Raw genomic sequence first — 14,635 nt, forward strand, 5'->3', positions numbered from 1 at the left:
ACGGAGACTTGCACGTCACAGCACACATGCGCGCACGAGCACACACACACACACGAGCGTGCGCGTGCACACAGACACATACACACACACGTGAGCGAGCGAGCACATACACACACACACACACACACACGCGCGCGCACACACAGTCACAATGCTAATGCTGCAGTAAACAGTATACGCTCATACGGATGTTGACTATATGAGTGAGGCACGCCGACTCAGATGGAGAATAGGAGACGATTGCCCACAATCCCATAGCGAGAGAGAGAGAAGAACCATCAGCTCAGTTGTGATCATATGACGCTCAGCAGACAAAGCGTATACATACTACTCGTACTGCAAGACCTCACTCGTTTATCAAGTCAAAATTTATTTAAAATTTTTGCTCGTCTTGGAAAACACTCATAAACCAAGTTACTCGCAAACCGAGGTTCCACTGCACTTTATTTTTGGTTGTGTCTGTGCACAGGCATTGTTTTTCATGGACACAATCTTGTGTTGTATGGCACAAGATTATGATTTGTCATACTTGGAATAAATGTTTTTGAACCTTTTCTACAACATAGGTTTGGGTCCTGTCATTCTGATCACTTGGGTATGACTCCACATGCCTTGAGTCCAAGTTATGTGGATGATGCTATTGCATGGGGCATCACATAATCAAATATATAGCCACTATCTATGGGACACAGGATGAAACTGTAAAATCTGGAGAAATCCCACTTCCACGCAGGAAGTTTTAGCAAATGACTGGGTTGGAAATCAAGTCCAGAGTATTAGAGCTGTATGGAAGCAAGTCTCACCACAGCACTGCCTTGCCAAGCACATAAGACACAGTGAACGGCAATGAAAATAAAAAACTAAAAAAAAAATGTGCATAAATATCACTCCACTTTGAAATTAAGAGTTAAAAAATTCATCTATTTATCTTATATATAAACATCTACACGTGGAAGTGTGTGTGTCTGTCTGTCCGGCCCGGAAGTGAGAGTTGGAGTTGAGGTAAGGGCTCCACCTCTGAGGATACACAAGCGAGGCCAGCACGTCGGCAAAATGAAACTTCCGAAGAAAGAGTCACTCGCTTAGCCACTAATGCAGAAGCAAGGCAAGCACATTGGCAAACGGTATCCCTTTTACTTTTTCTCCCGCCGCTAATACACAAGCGAGGTGAGCACGTTGGCAAAACGAAACCTCCGAAGAAAGACAAAGTCGCTTAGCTGCTAATGCAGAAGAGATGCCAGCATGTTGGCAAAACGAAACCTCACAGGAGAGATACGCCCGGAGTAGTTCCTTTCAATCACCTGATATCTCTACATTTCAATTGTTTTTCTGACGATTTCAATAGTTTCTAGGACCCCAGGCTTTTTATAGCACGGGCTTACACAGCTAGTTAATCAATATTAACTTTATGCAACACCATTATAAGCCAAGTCAAAAGAACATGGTATTACAATTCAAAACAAGAAGATAAAGTACAAAAATCATATAATTCAAGTATGTGATACCTTACAGGAAATTATTAACCATTGTCTATATTATAATACATACATTAATTCTTATCATAATGAAAGTTATTTTTCTTTAATTCAGAAAAAATGCATCCAGTAATGATATCAAATGAGTGTTAGATGAAGTATTACTTTTAGAATATAAAAGGACTTAAATGGTGTTTTTGATTAATAGTTGTATAAATGTAAGTATACAGTAGGACTAATTTGTGGTGGATATGCACTACTATAGCAGACTTCTTCTTCCTCTTTCGGCTGCTCACGTTAGGGGCTGCCACAGCGGATCATCTTCTTCCATATCTTTCTGTCCTCTGCATCTTGCTCTGTCACACCCACCACCTGCATGTCCTCTTTCACCACATCCATAAACCTTCTCTTGAGCCTTCCTTTTTTCCTCTTCCCTGGCAGCTCTATCTTTAGCATTCTTCTCCCAATCTACTCAGCATCTCTCCTCTGCACATGTCCAAACCAACGCAATCTCGCCTCCCTGACTTTATCTCCAAATCGTCCAACTTCAGCTTACCCTCTAATGTACTCATTTCTAATCCAGTCCATCCTCTTCACACCCAATGCAAATCTTATCAGACTATGATGTATTATAAAGTGAGCACTAGTAAAAACAATTTATTAAATGATAAAATCAAATATAAAGTTAGTTATATTAGAGAGATAATTCTGTAAATTATATTATTGTTAAAAAAAAATAGGTGAGGTATTTCTTCAACCAATTAGTGCTATGAGAATGTTTAAACAGGAATGTAAAAAACATGTGTCTGCAGATAATTTTAGAACAAAGAACAATCTAGCCGTAACCCTAGATATGTCTTTAATAAATATGTCTCAAAACTGCATATTATTTTTGGAATGCACAATTCATATCCTAAACACTCTTGGCAAACTCAGCATGATGTTTAATAAAAGATGTGAATACAGACATTTACAAAGTCAAACAGCAACAGAATTACTTTACATCACCAACCAAGTCAGTGTTTATTCAGAAGTGAGTCACTGCCGGCACAGGGTGATAGAAAATGGGCTGTCAAAAACTCATCGCTAGTTTCAAATGAAAATATTTCAGACATGTAATGATTCTGAATGTGAAGAGACTGAATATAGCACTGTAGAAGTAAATGCTAAAACTATGTGCACAAGTCTTCTGGAATCGCCTAACATACATAGACTGCTAGACAGTTCTGAGGGCAAGAAGTATCACTAAGCTGTAAGCTCATGTGCAGCCACGGACAAGCTAAACTGAACACTCGCTCACCTTGAGAAACAGAACTTCATTAGCACAGTGCCTAACAAAAATTACACTCCTCAAAACTTGTCACATTTTATTATTAGATAATATTGAATCACAGTACTGTATATTGAATGCGGGTTTTTGACACTGACCAACAAAAAAAATATCAAAGTGAAAACAGATCTCTAATAATTTTTGGTTTTCCTATTTGAAACCTGACCCCTATCACTTCTATTTTAAAATGCAAGAATAGGCTAGATTTTTTTTTTTTAAATTTATAAAAATGCTTCACTGCAGAACACATTTTTTATGTGATTCTAAAGAAATAACTTTCCAACTTGAAAATAAAATAACAAATGTATCTTTTAGTCAGGACCCCCATTGTAAGTGATCTACCTCATCTGAATGGTAAATTTGTAAGTTTTAGTTCCAATCTTGTACTTTTATAATATTCATGTGTACTTTCTCTTGGTTTCCTTTTGCAACCTGTAAAACAGTTTACTAGGCAATACTGTACTTTAAAAATGTTTTCAATGAAAACATTATCATGATTATTATCCTGATTTGCAATAATTTGTTTCTGAAAATGAATTAATGACTAACTAAATAAATAATAATGCCCTGTGATGGATTTGTAGCCTCTCCAGGGTGTTCTTCTTTCATTGCCAATTGCTAATGGACGGCTATTGTTGTTTGTAATTTAGTATTTGAACAAATCTGTATCCTTATATACAATAGTTCTGTATTTAGTGAGTGATATAATATATTACTGAATTTTGCCTTGTAGTTTGTACCATTGTATTATATTTCTGAAGTGGCAGTGTTATGACAGAAACACGCTGCTCAAAGAAGGCACACAGAGTCTCAGGAAGGCAGCAGAATCAGGCTTTATTGCGTGATGCATACACGGACTCAAATCAAATGAGATGAGCAATTAGCAAATTCAACGAGCTTACATTTATTACAATTCTTATGACTTATGCAAAATACTGTTGTCCTTCTAGTTCTTCCCATCATTACCTAATGTCCAAACCCACCATTGCCTAATGTCCATCACTTGACCGAAACTGCCATCATTACTTCATAACCCTGTGCAGGTGTCTGAAAAGTATTCATCAATCAAGAACACAACTTAAGTTGAAACCAGGAAGACCCACATATGAGACACTGTTCTGTTCAAATGAAAGTTACTTGACGTCCAAGCATCTCTCAAGGTTGAAGTTTTGAGCAGCTGTATTTCTAAAACAATGGTCTGCTTAACCTTCTTTAAGTACACAGTGTCCTTGACTAAAGTTTTTGAGCTTAGCAATAAGATATTGGTGGTTTGCAACTGAAAAGAGAAAAATAATAAAATATGCATGCAAGAGCTTTTTATAGTTTAACTCTTACTGTACTAGCGTGCATTACGATATAATACTTATTTTCATATATAATATGATTCTCCCTGAATATATGCAAATCATCAACTTTAAAAATATCACAGCAGTGATAAATTGGTCATCTAATTCTGTATAGAGGATTACTTGTATGTGTTCTGTTTTGTGTATTGTACAGTAAGTACCCAATTTTTTGACACCCATTGCACACCCAACATACCTGGAAGGGGTCTCCCTCAGAATTGACTTTCCTAAGATTTCCTTTTTTTCCTACAAAGGTTTTTTTTTTGGGGGGGGGGGGGTGTTTCTTGTGTTCTTAGGGAGTCATGGCTGGGGGGGCTATCAAAAAACAGGGCCTGTTAAAACCCATTGAAGTATGGTTTTGGGCTTTACAAGAAATAAGCTGTTTTGTTGCTACTGCTGCTGGGGATACTCTGTGGACCTCTTACTCCTGAATTGGATTAAGTTGGATTGAGAATGAATAAAATTATAACTAATGGTGAGTGACACAATGGCACAGTGGTCAGTCTTGCTGTCTCACCGCTCCAATTTTCCACTTTTTTTACCACATCCCAAAATAACTCTGTTGGCCAGACATAAATGAATGTGGCTGTGTGTGTGTGTTATGTTAGCGTACCCTGTGATGGACTGGCATTCTGTCCAGGGTTTCTTTCTGCCTTGCATCCATATCTGCTGGATTGGCTCTGGCTTCCTGAAGAATCAACTGAATTAAGAGGTTAATAAAATGGAATGATGGATAATGGTGAGAACTGTTATTGTTAAAATGATATAACCTGAGAAGTTTAAGAGAAAATATTCAGAGACATTTCTCCATGAATATGTAAGAAACCTATATTTTATAATGTGCTAATTTGAACAACACAATGGTGTTATTTGTATTAGCTAAATCCATGCAGACTACTATTTATATCCACAATATGCTTTACTGAGTTATAATTATGACTGACGATATGCTCAACAACACTTTTTTTCCCCTGCAGAGATAATAACAATGTTCCGGGGGAAAAAAAAAATTGCTAAAAGGGATTTATTTAAAGTATACAAAACCTTTAATGGTGTAGAAAATGTTAATCTCCCAAGTTTTTACTTTGAACTCAAGTATTAAGGATAGTACCAGGGGGCATAGGAGGAAGTTATTGAAAAATAAATTCAGAACAGAACTTAGGAAGCACTCTTTTACTTAGAGAGAGAAAAAAAAGGCATGGAATATTCACTTGGGTAAGGTCACAAAGGCTAAACCACTGGGGGTCATTCAAGAAACAGTTAAATAGCCTCCCCAGGGACGTGGACGATGAACATTGTTGGGTCAGACTTGGATCAAAAACATTTTCTTCATTCTCAGTGTGCCTTTTGTTCTTGTTTGTTGTTGTAATTGTTTGTGATATGTTTATTCAGTACACTGTGGTTTTTGGCGTCTGCACATCTGATATGAGTTCAAATTCTTAAATGTCAGTTCCTGTTTTCGCCCACTAAATTGCTGTCATCTTTTTTCCCCCAACTGGTGTTCCAGAGGGATCTAAGGGTTAGAAGTCATATAGCTCCTGAATTGTAAACTGAGACGAACCAGCCTACAACTACTGTGAACAGAAATAATAGCAATATTGGCAATTTGCTTTATTAATTCTTTGCTTAAAGTGAACCTCTATAAAATGTCTGCGTAATATATAATAATGCACCTTGATCCATATATATGATTATGCATTTAAAAGTCTAAATTCTCTGACTAATAGGTGGAATAGTAAAAAAGTCTTGGTTTTCATTCAAACCATCCCCTTAATGCTTTTAATAGGAAGAAATTGGAATCAAATTGGAAAGTTTCTCACACCTACTTAAAATATAAGTGACGTTTTAAACTTCCTTTAGACCTATGGAGCTAATGTAAATGCCAGTCATATTACAAGAGTATGTCAAAAGATATTTGCGATAATGTCTTACCTTTTTTATAGTGTTAGGAGCTGTAGTAGGTATACATGTGAGCATGAGGTTTTTGTCTAAGTAGGTGCAGCGGAGTCCAAACTGGTCTGTAGCACAATCCCATTGTCAAATTTAAACAGTTTGTTAGCAATGATTTACTTCAGTGATGTGTATATTGGCTGCATGAGATTCACAGATGAAGAACGATAAGATTGCCCTTCCTGCTCAATAATACTAACAATATTGAATGTGCCAGTGATGAGGCCCCTTCAAACAGGCAGTTGACCATTGAAGTGTAAAATAGATAGCATAGACGATGATGATAGAAAATAATGCTCAAGTAAACTCTGTTTTGTCACTACATTTATTTTTAGAAATATATTGTAGATAAGTGACCTCCTCATCTAGAAAATCAACGTAGTAATAATAAAGGGTAGTAATAAAGATAATAAAGATAATAAAGAGAAATAAAGACTACAGAATTAATAAACTTTATGGTCCACACTTATAGCCAGTGACACTGTCCAGCATTGTTTCCTACCTGTCATCTGATGCTGCAAGGATAGGCTCTGCCATGTTCTTGCCTTTTACAAGGAACAGCCAGGACATGCTTTAATATATTTTGTACTATTTATTTAACAAACCAAATTTAGAGACATACAACATGCACACCAACTTTGACTGTTTGCTCAGTCCCTAGTTTTTATATATGCACACACTATATGACATTTAAATAATGAGCAGCCCTTGTCAAGAAAAAAATGTTAACTCAGGAAACTTCATTGTTAAAAGTAACTCAGTCATAAATGTTTTGGTTATTGCCTTCAAATAAGATCACATTTATTTCTACATTTTCTCACATACGTTTCCATTGTTTTACCAGGCCTTTTAATTACTGCCTGTGCTTCCTTTTAATTCAGGTGGTATAATCCCAGATTCTGCCTCATTGAAGTGTTCGCTCAACCATAACTCACTTGTTCCTTTTCAGGAACACACACAATGTGCCTCCAATATGTAATCCTTTTAGGTGTTTGAAACAGTTAAGACCTTTGTGAAATATTCTTTAAAAACCAAGCTTCAATACTCTACTGTTTGTCATTGTTAAAATGTTCTCTATCGTTAAGCTTTTGCACCTTTATCATAATAATTCAAGAAGTTTTCTTTGTGTTTTTTCTCTATTATATTTTTGTTCTGTTCATTCAGACATTCTGAAAGTTGCAGTACCGTGCGGTTCAGCATCCAATTAAGCCCAAGTTCAGCTGGAGATGGGCCGTTTGATAAAGGTGTTGACCTACAGTTTAACAGGGCAAGGTAAGAATCTGTTCTTGAATCAGCTGCTTTTTTCATCTGTGGTTTTATTATTTTCACCCTGTTCTCTTTCAGCCCCTTTGACTGTAGATAATTTGGACTGAATGTCACATGCCTGAGCTCATACTCTGAAGTTTTCGAAAATTCCTTGAACTCTGCACAGCTAAACTGTAGACCATTATCTGTCATTTCCACATCAGGGGATGCTATGATGTGTAGAAATTGCATTGATATGGGTTATGACTTTCAGGGCTGTGGTTGGTTTCATTAATACCATCCTTGGGGAATAATAGGCATTACACATTATTTTTCCTCCTAAAGTGGACAAGTGTATGTAAACTTTGCTCCAAGGTTTAAGCACTTCTGCATTTTCTATTCACACAGGTTTTTTGCTTTCTTTTGTTCTGTATTTCTAACAAGTTTCATATGATCATACTGCTTTTTCTATGAATGTATCCATGTTTAGCTAGTAAAGCACAGCTTTTGCACCTATCTTGAACTTTTCCTTTCCTGAGTCATTTGTAAATATGATTCTGGATCCCAGAAACAAAATCCAGTACAGAGAACTCATCTCCATACTGTTAATAAGGTGAGGGGACACATTGAATAGGCCATGCAATTGCCTCACTGACTCCTTCACCCTCTGCTGTTTCTCTTGCTATGACATTCTGCATCTCTCTCCCACTCTCTTTCCCTGTAATATATACACTATATTGCCAAAAGTATCGGGACACCCCTCTGAATCATTGAATTCAAGTGTTCCAATCACTTCCATGGCCACAGGTGTATAAACTCAAGTAACTCAGCATGCAGGCTGCTTCTACAAACATTTGTGAAAGAATTGGTGGCTCTCAGGAGCTCAGGGAATTCAAGCGTGGTACTGTGATAGGATGCCACCTGTGCAATAAGTCCATTCGTGAAATTTCGTTGCTGCTAAATATTCCACGGTCAACTGTTAGTGGAAGCAATTGGGAACAACAGCAACTCAACCATGAAGTGGTAGGCCACGTAAAATCACAGAGCGGGAACATCACATGCTGAGGAGCACAGTGTGGAGAAGTCCACCAACTTTCTGCAGAGTCAATAGCTACAGACCTCCAAACTTTGTGTGGCCTCCAGATCAGCTCAAGAACAGTGCATAGAGAGCTTCAAGGAAAGGGTTTCCATGACCGAGCAGCTGCATCCAAGCCTTACATCACCAAGTGCAATGCAAAGCATCAGATGCAGTGGTGTAAAGCACACCGCCACTGGACTCTAGAGCAATGGAGACGTGTCCTCTGGAGTGACAAATCACACTTCACTGTCTGGCAATCCGATGGGTGAGTCTGGATTTGGCTGCTGGTAGAACGGTACTTGCTTGACTGCATTGTGCCAAGTATAAAGTTTGGTGGAGGGGGGATTATGGTGTTGGGTTGTTTTTCAGGGGTTGGGCTTGGCCCCTTAGTTCCAGTGAATGGAACTCTTAATGCTTCAGCATGCAAAGCCATTTTGGACAATTTCATGCTCCCAAATTTGTAGGAACAATTTGGGGATGGCCCCTTCCTGTTCCAACAAGGCTGCGCCCCAGTGCACAAATCAAGGTCTATAAAGAAATGGATGAGCGAGTTTGGTGTGGAGGAACTTGACCGGCCTGCACAGAGACCTGACCTCATCCCGACAGAACACCTTTGGGATGAATTAGAGCGGAGACTGCGGGCCAGGCCTTCTCATCCAACATCAGTGCCTGACCTCATAAATGCTCTCTTGGAAGAATAGTCCAAAATTCCCATAAACACACTCCTAAACCTTGTGGAAAGCCTTCACAGAAGAGTTGAAGCTGTTATAGCTGGAAAGGGTGGGCCCACTCCATATTAACACCTACATATTAAGAATGGGATGTCATTAAAGTTCATGTGTGTGTAAAGGCAAGCATGGCCGTGGTTAAATCTCATTCTCGTGGGACGTATAATGCTGCTCGCGTTGTGAAGGAGATGCGGTCGGAGCAGCTGCTGTCTTGCTGCTTCTGCTAGCTAGCTGCGTGCTCTGCTTGTCGCGCTGCGCATCGATCACTTAAAAGCCTGTACAGCAGCTTTCCTTGTGCTGCTTTGCGTCTCTGCCGCTCACGTGTGTGTTGTGCTTGTCGGTTGTCGTTGTTTTAAGAGCTGGGAGCACATGAAGTGTGCCTGCCAAAAGCATTCTAACAACTGCTAGGTTAGATGTCCGTGAACTTGTTTTAAATTGTTTGTAAGTAGGGTGTAACGATGCAAAAGTCTCAAGGGTTTTGCTTCCTAAGGTTGTAATGTCTAGTCTCACGTGACGTCAAAGTGTCTCTCTGAGATGATCATGTCTCGATCATTTCACCACACCCCACTCCCCGCTATGCTTTGCTTCTCTCCCGCTCGTGTTGTGAAGGGGGGGAACTGAACACTCGCTAAGGAGATGCGGACGGATCAGCTGCTGGCTTTGTGCTGCTGCTGCTGAGGTGCGTGTTCTGCTTGTCGAGCTGAATGTCGATCATTTAAAAGCAGCTGTCCTTTTGTCCCACTGCCTTGTCTTGCGTGACGTTAAAGTGTCTCTCGCGAGACGTCAAATTGTCTTCTGAGAAGATCACGTCTCATCTCTCTCTCAAGATTTCCCAAGATTTTTTTTATAATAGAGTGATACATATGTGCGCATTGGAGGCAGCCTAAGGGCTCTGATGACAGTAATAACACACAAACCAGGGATGACGCTGTTGAATAATGCCTTCTCTCCTCCTCCCTCTGCAGAACAGTCATTCCTACCACTGAAGTCACTTCTATAGTCCACCCTCCTAGACCCACCCTTTCCTGCCAGGATCATTTAAAACCACCACCACCACCTTTTTGAATCAGTTCGGTTATGAACACTCATCTGTAAAGATGCTCTATCATTATTATTGACAACTATCTTCTTTTTTCTTTACAGTTATGCCTACTGTATACCTACAGCATTAGTAAATTCTATATTTATTTCAGTTTCTGTTTGCTATTTATTCAGAAAGTACATTTTTCTGTCTGTTGTTTGTATTTTGCACATGGGACATCACACATGTGAATATACTGGTTGCTGTGTTTTTGCAGTGGTTACTGGGGATCCAGCTGAATAAATGTGTATGTATACTGGCATAGCAATGTACAACAGACATTTTAAAAAAGCTAACTTCACATATGGAGCTCATCTGAAATTTATTAAAATTAGACAACTTTAGAGAAAGAATATATTTCTGTACGCATTACTTGATTGACAAAATTTTCACTTTGAACAGTTTACTGAATTCATCTTATTTTGCCCACTCCAATTTCAACTACTAGATAGTCTGATAATTTACTTCATTTCAACCTTGTCTTTAAATCAACTTCATTCCTAATAAGCAAACACCGTTGTAGACCGATAGGGTCAAGGCAGAACTAACAGTACATAGAATGTCCATCCATCCTCACCCATTCTTAGTCATACATGGTTAAATATGATTCATCAGTTATGTTAACATACATTTGTTTGGGATATGGGAGGAAACCAAAGTACCTTGTGTCACACATGTGCGCATGGGGGACAATTTACAGGTTCAAATAGTATTATTTGTCAGCCAGACCCGGGGGTTGGCACTAGATCCTACCTCTCGATGACATCACCACCGGTCCACCCACTACAAAACGCCACTTCCGACAACCTCTGATGATGTAATTTCTGGTACCAAGAATCCATTTTACCGCCACATCAATTCCTGTTTCATTTCCCTGACTCCACCTCTTCCTTTTTTCCACCATATTTAAGACCTGTATATAACCTGTTATTCAGTTCAGTTGTGAACTCCACTTATGTTAATCATGTTTCTTTTACTTTTGCTGACTTTTCAGTAATTTCAGTATTTTTCAGTGGCCATCCCCAAATCTTTTTCTGTCTGCTGCCTAATTTTTTATCACAGTGGACAAAAACCTTGGGGACATGAGAAGAACATGAGCTGTGTGATAGCAACACTGACCACAATAAGATATTCATTTTATAGAAATGCCAGGCATGTAATTCACATTACACTTTCAGAATATGATGACATATTTTAATGTTCAATAGCAGCTTGCCAGTCAGAATTCTAATATAATACCCTGCACATTAGTCTATGGCCATCTGCCTTATTTCTTCTCAATCCACTTTAAAAATCTTTTGAGCAAAAACAAGTAAGAGCAATTTCCTAAAGAATAAAAAGCAAAGACTCCAACACATTAATTTAAAAGTATATACACTCTATTTCTTTAATGAAGTTAAAGACACTTGTTAATTTTTAATGAATACAATTTTTTAGCCTTTTAACATTACACTAAAAGAGGTTATTAGCATGTTAATTGATGCCAATAGTTTAGAGAATACTAAGCACTCTCACTTAACAGATAACAATGTGAGTTATTGTTGTTTATTGTCTTTATTCATAAGAGGGATGTGTTGCTGTCTAGGTGAGTCGCTTACAGTGTGCAGGAACATATATTTATAAACTCACTGAACAAATTATTAGGAACACCATACTAATGCTGAGAAGGGCTTCCTTTTGTTCTCAAAACAGTATGATTGCATCACGCAGTTTCTGATCTGTCAGCTGCACATTCATTTTGTGAATCTCCTGTTCTACCACATCCCAAAAGTGTTGTATTGGATTCAGATCCGTTGACTGAGAAAGCCGCTGAAGAACACTGATTTTATGGTCATGCCCATGAAATCAGCTTGAAATGACTTTTGCTTTGTGACATGTTGCATTATCATGCTGCAAGTAGACATTAGAAGATGGGTAAATTGTGACCATGAAGAGACGCACATGATCAATAACAATACTCAAACAGGCCGTGTCATTCAAGTGATAGTTATTGGTACTTACTAGTCCAAGGTGTGCCAAGAAAACATGCCCCACACCATTGCACCACCATCACCAGGCAGCTAGACCTTAAGTTGAAAACAGCACCTTACTGGAAAATCATTCTAAATTATAATTCAAGAGCAAAATCAGAAATAAACTTACAACGTGGGTTGATTGTATATGACTTTAAGAGCTATATAATATTAAGCAAGATTGGTCAAATATCATTTTGTGTAGCATGTTGACTGTAGAGAGTACGCACAAACTCTCTCTGAATCCAGATTGGAATTACTAGTCCACACAAATTGCAAAAAGTCAAGTTTTTTGTAGAAATAACATTTTCAAAGAAAGCATAAAGCAAATGATAATTCAAACTACAAAATAAGTCAAGATAATAAACAGCTTTGCCTCTTTGGCCATACAGTAATTGAATGGGTTTCCTGGCTGTAAAGCCCACTTTTCCCATTTAAAAGTACCTACAGACACATCTCCCCCAGCCTCATTTCACCTCACCAGTGAACTATTGGCTCTGACTGTTAGCTTTGACCACTTCTGGAATGTTTTTCAGTGTCCCGTTATATTATTCTTACACTTTTATTCACCATCTTCTGCTTTTTGCTTCTTGCATTGAAGCACTTGTCGTTTCATATCACCAATCCACCTAACCTGCATGTCCATGGGATCACCCAGCAGACACAGGGAGAACATGCAAACTCCACACTTGGAGGACCTGAGACATTAAAAAATGGTTTCCTTACTTCAAGGCAGCAGCACTAATATTGCACCACCATGCCAGTCGAACATTAGAATGTTAGAAGAATTTTGACAAGAACAGGTGACTCAGCCCAATAAAGATCATCAATCCTATCCATTTAATTTCTTCAAAATATGAATGAGTTTCGAAGCACCCTGAAGCCCTACTTCTACTACAGTACTCAGTAACCTATTCTATTGCCTACAGTTCTCTGTGTGAAAAAAAGACTTTCAGCTTGTAAGTCTGCTTTTGTACTCCTTGATTCTGCTGCTTTCTTTATGTCACCACATTCACCAGTGCCAGTCTGATGGCACCTGATTCTGATCTGATGTTGTCTGTCTAATTACAGACTGAAAAGGCAAGCTGTATCAAAGACTCAATTATGCATTTAACTTTGATCATCCTTAATTTAAGGTAATAATATGACAGACCTCTAAAAGTAAAATGCTGTTGCAAATAATCAGTAAGTGATCATGCAGAAATTCTTTTTTGTCAGATCATTGAGCTTTTTCCCCATTTGTCTAAATGAAGTTACATGTTTGAACTCAGAGGCTACTTAAGGAATGTGTTATTAAATAACTTCACCAAAGCCTGCTTGATTGCAAATAAGTGAAGCGATTCTCTCCTTTCAACAGATAATTTTTCAGGTGGGTGTGGAATATTTTCAAGTTGTTACCGCCAAATAAATACTCAAAATAAATACGTACCACATGTATAGACTTATGTATAACTGAATAGCTTTTCTGATTCTTTGTCAGCCAAAACTAAATAATGGAAACTTCAGTGCTTCTATTTCCCTTAACTCTGCGGAATGTAATGTACAGTAGTATTGTTTGAAATAAAAAAATAGCAAATCCTGTCTATAACTACAAGCTATTTGGACTGAGAAGTCAATAATCAGGATAATGGAAAACATCAAGAGTTAGACCTGGTGTGATTTGACTTTTGACAGAGGCAGTGTGCCCCACACAAGGATGGATGAGGGTGATGATAGACCTATGGTAGTATCCAAGGATGGAAAATTGGCGGTCAATCACAGAAGTCAACAAATTGATATTGCTTTCTACAAATTAGAATCGGCTACTTCACAACAAGTAAATGTTGCCAACAGGTCTGCCTACAAAGGGGATACACTTAAGTAATGAGGTTGGCATCTAGAATCAACACAGTAAGAGGGGAGACAATCAAAAGCCAGTAATGGAAGAAATGGGACAAACAGTGCAGTCACAGAAGGTGCCTGACTTGGAATATCCCCTGGATGACTCAAAGAAAGGTGACACAGCTTGGGGGAAGTGCATGTGAGGCACAATGAGCCATGCAATAGAATATAATCATTGCTAGTTATGATGGAGGAGTTATTATTTCCACAGGGCAGACAGCCCAGGTCTTAGCCTGCATATGATCCTGGCCTTTGTGATGGTTCATATTGCTGTAGCTGACTTTGTACTTAAAAGATAAAATATACTACAATACATCTTAGAATCATTTCAATTTTGAAAAGACAAATATTTAGAGTGTATTTCAAGAAATATGCTGTGCTCGAGTAGCTTTTCAGTTTGGTTCCTTAGTGGAGATGATAGCTTTCAAGACAATGAAGGGATCTTCTTAACAAATGCTTAGGATCAGGTGTAGCTATAAGGCTATTAAGGTAAGTCTCCAATAATAAAA

Source organism: Erpetoichthys calabaricus, chromosome 4, assembly GCF_900747795.2.
Source record: "Erpetoichthys calabaricus chromosome 4, fErpCal1.3, whole genome shotgun sequence".
In the NCBI taxonomy this organism is placed as follows: Eukaryota; Metazoa; Chordata; class Cladistia; order Polypteriformes; family Polypteridae; genus Erpetoichthys; species Erpetoichthys calabaricus.